At 33.9% G+C, this 10,246-nt stretch overlaps 4 non-coding genes across 4 annotated transcripts; all 4 read right to left on the reverse strand.

Moving 5' to 3' along the window:
- Positions 1–1,609: 1,609 nt before the first annotated feature.
- LOC126612690 (U4 spliceosomal RNA) lies at positions 1,610–1,762 on the reverse strand. The gene has a single exon (XR_007619258.1). It is a non-coding gene; the product is annotated as a U4 spliceosomal RNA (small nuclear RNA).
- A 413-nt stretch (positions 1,763–2,175) lies between these two features.
- On the reverse strand, positions 2,176–2,372 carry LOC126612686 (U2 spliceosomal RNA). The gene has a single exon (XR_007619255.1). It is a non-coding gene; the product is annotated as a U2 spliceosomal RNA (small nuclear RNA).
- A 1,740-nt stretch (positions 2,373–4,112) lies between these two features.
- LOC126612681 (U2 spliceosomal RNA) lies at positions 4,113–4,308 on the reverse strand. The gene has a single exon (XR_007619249.1). It is a non-coding gene; the product is annotated as a U2 spliceosomal RNA (small nuclear RNA).
- A 5,042-nt stretch (positions 4,309–9,350) lies between these two features.
- LOC126612684 (U2 spliceosomal RNA) lies at positions 9,351–9,546 on the reverse strand. Its single transcript, XR_007619252.1, has one exon. It is a non-coding gene; the product is annotated as a U2 spliceosomal RNA (small nuclear RNA).
- Positions 9,547–10,246: the final 700 nt, after the last annotated feature.

Below are 10,246 nucleotides of genomic sequence, written 5' to 3' on the forward strand. Positions count from 1 at the left end.
AAATACCAGAGTTATTTCTTATAAAAACCACATAGCATTCTCTTCTCTTGGATGAAAATTTCAACCCTAAAGTTTTTCCTATTAGGGATTTTTTTGGAAGTGCCTTTAAAATGACTAAAAACGGTTTTAGAGAAAATGTTTTTGGGTTTCAAACACACTTGAAGTGCTTCCCGTAAAAAGCACTAGTTATGTGTTTCTTCTAGGAAGCACTTCAAGTGCTTTTCCAGAATTTACTTGTATTTTTACTAAGAATTGGTTTTGAAATTATTTTCACTAAAAGCGTTTTCAGTTATTTTTAAAGCACTTCCAAATGACTTTGCCGCAGAATTGCGATCAGTACTAGTTACTAGTCACTGTTGAACTTCATGTCGATAGGTTTGGAATTGTTCTTCTTGAATAATTAAAGAGGATTATATATATACATGTATATGTTTTCCAACCATTACCGTATGAATATATAGGTTTAATTGCGTTTGTGTTTGTGTTGGTGTTCTTATGGTTCTGGTGATAACTAGTTGATTTGTCCACGTCGGAAAATGAAAGTCTTGCATAGTCATTTAAAAATAGGATTATTTTTACTTTATTACTCTCAAGTATCGTGGAATTCACCCTTTCATACTTAAAGTTAAGTTTCTCTTCTAGATTCATACTACCAGTGAGTACATTTTAGAGGTGATTCAATTCAAATTGTAAATGTTGGTGCGAAGCAAATTTAGTTTGAAGAACCACCAAATTTTTTACTTAATGTATTGTTTATGGATTGTGGTTCAAAAATTCCAGATGGTTGGGGTTGAAGGGACGGGGGGGACCTTCTTTTAGGGGTTTAGTTCTTTCTATTCGCTATGAGATCCATATCAAACTCATGATATACTTAACTCAACCAAACAAGAAACGTAATTCATGTTAAATTTAATTGCACTTATCCTATTTAATCTGGCCTCTACCAAAAAAGGCATAAAGACACAAGTTATTCATCGTAACTTTTAGCATTACACATTTAAATTTGTAGCTGCCACATATGATATGTGACATATCTAGTTGTGTAGGCAGTAAGTCCTAACCATTGTTTGAATGCGCCTAAATAACATCACGGATTGACTTTTTTTTTATTTGTTTACACCAAACACAAGACAAGTATCTCAACCTATCCTAATCTAATTGACGTGTTTGCTGCCAAATATCTCGACCTATTCCTTCCAATCCTAACATAACAAATCCTAAATTCATAACCTAATGAGCCGTTCTATCCGGTCCACCACTCTTTATATAGAGCCAGAACTTTGATTAATGTAAGGATTAGCCTTGCGGAAGCAACCTAGCAATTGATTAATCCATCACATAATGACGAAACCCATTAAGCACTTAGCACTTTCGACAAAAACAGTTGAGGAAAATCTGTGAATTGTGTTCAGTCATTATACATTGTACGGTAAAAAACTATTTTAAATATTTTTATTTAAAAATACACATAAACCATACTTGAAAAAGACTGACCGCACAATATATGATAAACAAACATAATTCACAAATTTCTAGAATTCTCACCAAAAAAATCAGGAAGGAATCTTGTTGGAAAGAATATAATAAAATTTAAAACTAGATATTGTAAAGCTCACTCCAAAGAGAGAACCCATCCAAAAATTCTCAAAAGCACAAGGCTAAGCCAAAGCCTAAGAGAGAGTTTGGAAATAGTTTTCAACCAGCAATAGAAGCGCCTCGGTTAGAACCTCATTAGCTACGTCATTGCCCCAAGCGCAAAGATGTCTTTCCAGTTTATTTTCGCGTCCTACAGCCTATCGACGTGGGACACGAAGCAGCTGCCCGAAGCCTATTTCATTTCCCAAAGCAAGAACAATCCAATAAAATCCTTATTTGGGTCCAAACACTTAAGAGGTCCTTAACAATTGTGAAGACCCTATTATCGAGTCTCCCAATGGAGATGCACATTTTAAGTGTTAGAAGTGACTTTATGATAGAGAGCTTGTGATTTGTGTGAAATATTGAATGGATTTGAGGGATAAAAGACAACAGGAGAAGCTCCCAAAACTAGTCTTTTATCCACAACCATTGTAATCTCCAAAAAACTCAAACCGTTCTACTTGTTAACCGATTACTGTTAAGGAACCACATATTCGACCATTAAGAGTGAAAGCTCAAAAATTCTAACTAGATTTGGTGGGATGCACCAGGCCCATGCTGTAGTGCAACGCTTGGGCGACACTTGGAGAGCCCCAATAGCAAGCTATTGTAGTGGACTTTCTCCCTAAAGAAATTAATTTAATATCGTGTGAACCATTGATCCACGTATCAGATATTAAACTGATAAGAACAGATACTACACTTGATCTTAGCCAAAAGGCCGAGAAAGGTATGCTTTTATTCAAGTTTGGCTTGTGTTTTTATATGCCACTTCACTAACGTACTGCTTCCACCAGCGGATGTGGGATATAAAACCTGTATGCAGTATGCCTATCACTTTGTCTTTGATGTTTTAAGTCTTGTTGCCCACTGCCCTTACTCTTACAATTATTTTATTCTTTGTGGCATTAAAACAGACCAAATTGGAGGACAAGAGGAAGATTTAGAACTGTGTTCAAATCAAAGGGAGTTGTCAGCTCAAGTTTGAACCAATTGAGAGTCGTTTTACACTCGAAAGGATGAGTATTGAAAGAAAACCACAGAGCTCTCTTCTCTTGGATGAAAATTTCAACTCTAAAGGTTTTGCTTTTCGGGATTTATTTGGAAATGCTTTTAAAATAATTAAAAATGTTTTTAGAGAAAAAAAAAATTAGGTTTCAAACACACTTGAAGTGTTTCCCGTAAGAAGCACTAGTTATGTGTTTTTTCCAAGAAGCACTTCAAGTGCTTTTCAAGAATTTACTTGGATTTTTACTAAGAATTGGTTCTACAAATATTTTTACCAAAAACACTTTCAATTATTTTTAAAGCATTTCCAAATGAGTGTGCCGCAGAATTCCGATCAGTACTAGTTACTTGTCACTCGTCACTGTTGAACTTCATGTCGATAGGTTTGGAATAGTTCTTCTTGTATATGTTTTCCAACCATTACCGTATGAATATATAGGTTTAATTGCTGTTTGTGTTTGTGTTGGTGTCCTTATGGTTCTGGCGATAACTAGTTGACTTGTCCACGTCGGAAAATGAAAGTCTTGCAGAGTCATTTAGAAATATATGCTGACCCAAATGGGCTCCCACAAAATTGTTGAAATGTTTTTGGGTTGTCCAATATAATTATAAAGTGGTGAGAGCCGAGTGCTGACCCGAATGAGCGGATCCCCTGGATTTCTTGCCAGAATGGGAGAAACATCCACCGAACTCTCAAGCTGGTGGCCGGAGGTGACGAAAGAGAGGTCAAGGCAAGGGTGAGTTCCTACCACCGTATAAACCTCATATTTCAAGACATAAGACTTCCAACGGGCCGGAAAAGAAATCCCTAAAGTATAGGAAAGTATAGGGACTCATCGGAATTCCTATAAAAATCCTCAAATGTAAGGATGCGGATAAGGACTCTAAATAGTGTAGCCAGTTTGAAGAATTGGAGAAAGTGGGCTTGAACCCACGTGAATGCTGAAGGTGCAAAGCGCAGCGACAATGCATGCCCCACAACGCACTTGTTATCTACCTTTTCTTTTTTGCTCTGTTAAAATCAACAGTTCAGATTGTTTCTTATGTTTTTTTTTTTTTTTTTTTATTGTTGGAGATCGAAGAAATACTTTTCAAACTCCCAATCTTTTTTTTACCCCTTTTTATATTTGTTTGGGGATTCAATTGTAGGGACTCTTTCGTTGAAATAAAGGTCCTTAACAATGGTGAAGACCTTATTATCGAGTCTCCTATTGGAGATGGTCTAATATGACACCTCTCCTCACTTTGTCAGACATTTTAAGTGTTAGAAGTGACTTTATGATAGATAGCTTGTGATTTGTGTGAAATATTGAATGGATTTTAGGGATAAAAGACAACTGGAGATGCTCCCAAAACTATGTTTTAGCCACAACCATTGTAATCTCCAAAAAAAACTCAAAACCGTTCTACTTCTTAACATATTGGACCATTGAAGAGTGAAACCTCAAAAATTCTAACTAGATTTGGTGGAATGCGCCAAGCCCATGCTATAGTGCAACGCTTGGACAACGCTCGAAAGTCCCAATAGCAAGCTATTGTAACGGACTCTCTCCCTAAAAAAATTAATTTAATATCGTGTGAACCATTGGCCCACGTATCAGATATTAAACTGATAAGAACAGATACTACACTTGATCTTAGCCAAAAGGCCGAGAAAGGTATGCTTTTCTTCAAGCTTGGCTTGTGTTTTTATATGCCACTTCACTAACGTACTTCTTCCACCAGCGGATGTGGGAAATAAAACCTGTATGCAGTATGCCTATCACTTTGTCTTTGTTGTTTAAGTCTTGGTGCCCACTGCCCTTAATTTTACAATTATTTTATTATTTGTGGCATTAAAACAGACCAAATTGGAGGACAAGAGGAAGATTTGAAACTGTGTTCAAATCAAAGGGAGTTGTCAGCTCAAGAAAATAATACATTTTCTTGTAAAACCACATTGCATTCTCTTCTCTTGGATGAAAATTTCAACCCTAAAGTTTTTGCTTTTAGGAATTTATTTGGAAGTGTCTTTAAAATGATTAAAACGCTTTTAGAGAAAATGTTTTTGGGTTTCAAACACACTTGAAGTGCTTCCCGTAAGAAGCACTAGTTATGTGTTTATTCCAATAAGCACTTCAAGTGCTTTTCCATAATTTACTTGTATTTTTACTAAGAATTGGTTCTGAAAATATTTTCATTACAAGCGCTTGCAGTTATTTTTAAAGCAATTCCAAATGACTTTGCCGGAGATTTGCGATCAGTACTAGTTACTAGTCACCGTTGAACTTCATGTCGATAGGTTTGGAATTGTTCTTCTTGAATAATTAAAGAGGATTATATACATACATGTATATGTTTTCCAACCATCACCGTATGAATATATAGGTTTAATTGCGTTTGTGTTTGTGTTGGTGTCCTTATGGTTCTGGTGATAACCAGTTGATTTGTCCACGTCGGAAAATAAAAGTCTTGCATAGTCATTTAAAAATAGGATTATTTTTACTTTACTACTCTCAAGTATCGTGAAATTCACACTTTCATACATAAAGTTACGTTTCTCTTCCAGATTCATACTATCGGCAAGTACATTTTAGAGGTGACTGAATTCAAATTGTAAATGTTGTCAAGCAAACGAGTGCGCTTATCAGCTGAATAGATTTGGTTTGTCTCTTGGTGCGAAGCAAATTTAGTTTGAAGAACCATCAAATTTTTTACTTGATGTATTGTTTATGGATTGTAGTTCAAAAATTCCAGATGGTTGGGGTTGAAGGGACGGGGGGGACCTTCTTTTAGGGGTTTAGTTCTTTCTATTCGCTATGAGATCCATATCAAACTCATGATATACTTTTTTTTTTGTTTTTTGGAAAGAACTCATGATATACTTAACTCTACAAAACAACAAACGTAATTCATGTCAAATTTAATTGCACTTATCCTATTTAATCTGGCCTTTACCAAAAAAAGGCATAAAGACACAAGTTATTCATCCTAACTTTTAGCATTACACATTTAAATTTGTAGCTGGCACATATCTAGTTGTGTAGGCAATAAGTCCTAACCATTGTTTGAATGCGCCTAAATAACATCACGGATTGATGTTTGACCTTAGTTGTGGGTCGCGATCGTTGTGGTTTGATGCTTGATCTTCATTGGGTCGTGATTGTAGTTGTAATCTCGTTGCAGATTATGCTTGCTGGTAGAATGTCATGCTTGCTGGGATATGTTGAGATCGTTGTTGTTGGACGACTTTTTTTTTATTTGTTTACACCAAACACTAGACAACAGTTGGGCAAGTAGTTGCTTTTTGTGTGAGAAAGATATGTTCGTGGCCTTGGGCCTTGGTCGGCCGGTCCAGCAGGATTTTATTGGGCCGGTTTACGAGTGGATCTTTATAAGAACATAACCAAGAGCACGGTGTAAATGGTTTGTAAGTTTTTTTTTAACAAACGATATTATTTTCATTAAAAGAGTAAGAGCTTAGCCTCTCAATAACTAGTAATAATGTGGTTCAAATTTGACTTTGGTGAGAATCAAATCTAAGACCTCTCACTTACAAGTGAAGATAAATATCATTAGACCATAATACTAAGTGACTAACAGTTTATAAGTTAGAGTAGAGTGTCAGTGGTTTTAGGTGCGTCCTCATATAGACCTCATAATCGGAAATGTTTGTAGAGTCGTTCAACCTTCGTGATCTAGTCTATAACCAAGGCCGTTTGATAGCCATTCGTTTTGTGTTTTCGGTTTTTTCCAAAATTGAATATTGAAATCCTGTTTGATAATTAATTTCAATTCGAATTGATGATTGAATTTGAATGTAAGTATCTTTTCTTTAAAATCCAAAAAAAAACCTTATCCAATGGGAATTGAATCCTATCCGGATCCACTTTGTGAGGATCCTAGGGATCCCCACATCTTAGTCATTCATCATGTATCGTGCAATCAGAAATCATTTGACTTTTTTTTTAAATTAAACATAAATAGTATCTGACAAAAATTAACTATACGATGTACGATAAACGGCTAGGATATGGGGATCCCTAAGATCCTTACAAAGTGAATCTGGAGAGGATCCTCTCTTAGAAATCATAACCCACGGAATATATCATTATTTACGTTCAAATTTAAAAATTATGTTTGTACTTTTATGATTATTTCTCTCTATTTTGGCATCACTAATAATTTCATTTCTATTTTGTCAAATTTTAAGGTCACACTCGCTTGTCATATGGATGGTCACACTCCCTCCAGAAAGTGGAAAGCTGTGGAGAAAGAGATGAAAATCTCTTTTTGGTAGAAAAATTTAGTTTTACGACAACACAATTTTATATACTAAATATAATAATACAATTAATTAGATTTTTTTTTTTTAGTATATCGATATTTTTATACTAAGGAGAGAGGAAATTCGATTAAGCCATACAATGAGCAACTTAATTTAGATTGAATTCGTCATCCACAAGATTCAAATCTAAGACCTCTTACTTCAAAGTGAATAGGAATATCATCAGACCTTAGTACTGAGGGACACAATTAATTAGACACTTGAAAATAAAATTTAACTATTTGTATTATGAAATGATACCAAACGTGTTCCGACATGCTTAGACCATCTCCAACCCTGGGCTAAAAGCCAAATTACCCCCCCCCCCCAAACACTCTCCAACCCATGCTAAAATTTTAGGCTAAATGCCAAATGCTATTTCTGGGCCAAATACCCCCCAGCTTTCCCTCCGGGCTAAATGCGAAATGTTTATCGGAATTTAAATTTTTTTAGATTAAAATGTTCATAAAATTAATTTACAATAATCTACATATTTTTTTTTTTAAATTGATTTAAGAAAAAAATTTAGGCTAATTTCATTCTTTAATAATTCCGGGCTAAAATTTTAGAGTAGAAGGGTTGGAGCAGAAAAGATGTTTCTGGGCTAAAAGCCAAATTTTTTAGCCCGGAAAATTTAGCTTTTAGCCCAGAAACATCTTTTCTGCTCCAACCCTTCTACCCTAAAATTTTAGCCCGGAATTATTAAAGAATGAAATTAGCCTAAATTTTTTTCTTAAATCAATTTTTTTTTTAAATAAATATGTAGATTATTGTAAATTAATTTTATGAACATTTTAATCTAAAAAAATTTAAATTCCGATAAACATTTCGCATTTAGCCCGGGGGGAAAGCTGGGGGGTATTTGGCCCAGAAATAGCATTTGGCATTTAGCCTAAAATTTTAGCATGGGTTGGAGAGTGTTTGGGGGGGTAATTTGGGGGGTAATTTGGCTTTTAGCCCAGGGTTGGAGATGGTCTTAGGGTTTAGGGTTTTTATTAGAGACTCTTTCATTTCTTCGGGCTTTTTATTCTCTTGCTAGATTTCGGACAACCAGAAAAGCAGTCCCTTTTCTTTCTTTTCTTTTCCATTTCAAAACCTTCCAAAAACCTTTTACTTTAATTTAGTTTTACCTTAGAATTTAATTTTGGTTATAAAATTGCCATTTATAAAAGGGAGACTTTAGATGCGGTCCCTAGTTATGAACAATCTTTGACTGAAACCTTGTTGTTTTTCAATTTTTGATTCAAGTCCCTAAAATTAATTGATAATTTATTTCTATGTACGTTACTATATTTTTTAAATTAAAAATTAAAATTTATAGTTGTTTATAGTAGTGAGATTTTAAATAAAAAACCATAATTTGTGGGATTAAAAATATTAAAATATAAATATACTATTGTGTGTGTGTGTGTGTAAACATGGGTACATTCATAAAAAAATAACCAAAAATTTATTGTATCAAAACATGGGTACATTCTTCAAAATGGGTACATTTAGCAAAAATAAAAATGGGTACAAATAAATAAAAAAATATGGGTACAATACAAATAAAACTTTAAAAGATATGGGCACAAAAAGAAATTAATATATGGGTACAAATTAAAATTGAAAGGAAAATTGGTACAAATTAAAAAAGGGTTGCAAATTAAAAATGGGTACAAACTAAAAATAAAAATATATGATAAAAAATTTAGCCATAAATATAAATATACTAATTGTAACATTTTTAATATTAAATGAATATATTTAGAAATAAAAAATATTTTATTATTGAAATAATTAATGATATTATTAATACAAAGGACCTTGATCAAAAATTGAAAAGTAATAAGGTTTTAATCAATAGAGTAGTAAAAATAAGGATGAAAACCTAATTACTCCTTTATAAAATTCAAATTTGAAAACCTTGGTTAAAGAACAAAGAAATAGATTGGCAGCAAGCAAAGTGAAAATTCTTCAAAATTATTGTTGGAGATCGAAGAGTTACTTTTCAAACTCCCAATCTTTTTTTTTTTTCCTTTTATATTTGTTTGGGGATTCAAATGTAGGGACTCCTTCATTGAAGTAAATATTTTGTTAGGGACTCGAATATACTTGTTGAGTCCTAAAGAGGTCCTTAACAATTGTGAAGACCCTATTATCGAGTCTCCCAATGGAGATGCACATTTTACGTGTTAGAAGTGACTTTATGATAGAGAGCTTGTGATTTGTGTGAAATATTGAATGGATTTGAGGGATAAAAGACAATTGGAGAAGCTCCCAAAACTTGTGTTTTAGCCACAACCATTGTAATATCCAAAAAAACACTCAAAACCGTTCTAATTGTTATGCAATAACTGTTAAGGAACCACATATTGGACCATTAAGAGTGAAAGCTCGAAAATTCTAACTAGATTTGGTGGGATGCGCCAGGCCCATGCTGTAGTGTAATGCTTGGGCGACGCTCGAGAGCCCCAATAGCAAGCTATTGTAATGAACTTTCTCCCTAAAGAAATTAATTTAATATCGTGTGAACCATTGGCCCACGTATCAGATATTAAACTGATAAGAACAGATACTACACTTGATCTTAGCCAAAAGGCCGAGAAAGGTATGCTTTTATTCAAGTTTGGCTTGTGTTTTTATATGCCACTTCACTAACGTATTTCTTCCACCAGCGGATGTGGGATATAAAACCTGTATGCAGTATGCCTATCACTTTGTCTTTGTTGTTTTAAGTCTTGGTGCCCACTGCCCTTACTTTTACAATTATTTTATTCTTTATGGCATTAAAACAGACCAAATTGGAGGACAAGAGGAAGATTTAGACCTGTGTTCAAATCAAAGGGAGTTGTCAGCTCAAGTTTGAACCAATTGAGAGTCGTTTTAAACTCGAAAGGATGAGGATTGAAAGAAAATAATACATTTTCTTGTAAAACCACAGAGCATTCTCTTCTCTTGGATGAAAATTTCAACCTTAAAGTTTTTGCTTTCAGGGACTTGTTTGGCAATACTTTTAAAATAACTAAAAACGCTTTTAGAGAAAATGTTTTTGGGTTTCAAACACACTTCAAGTGTTTTTCAGAATTTACTTGTATTTTTATTAAGAATTTGTTCTAAAAATATTTTTACTAAAAGCGCTTTCAGTTATTTTTAAAGCACTTCCAAATGACTTTGCCGTAGATTTGCAATCAGTACTAGTTACTAGTCACCGTTGAACTTCATATCGATAGGTTTGGAATTGTTCTTCTTGAATAATTAAAGAGGATTATATACATACATGTATATGTTTTCTAACCATTACCGTATGAATAT

This window comes from Malus sylvestris, chromosome 17 (genome assembly GCF_916048215.2).
Source record: "Malus sylvestris chromosome 17, drMalSylv7.2, whole genome shotgun sequence".
Classification (NCBI taxonomy): Eukaryota; Viridiplantae; Streptophyta; class Magnoliopsida; order Rosales; family Rosaceae; genus Malus; species Malus sylvestris.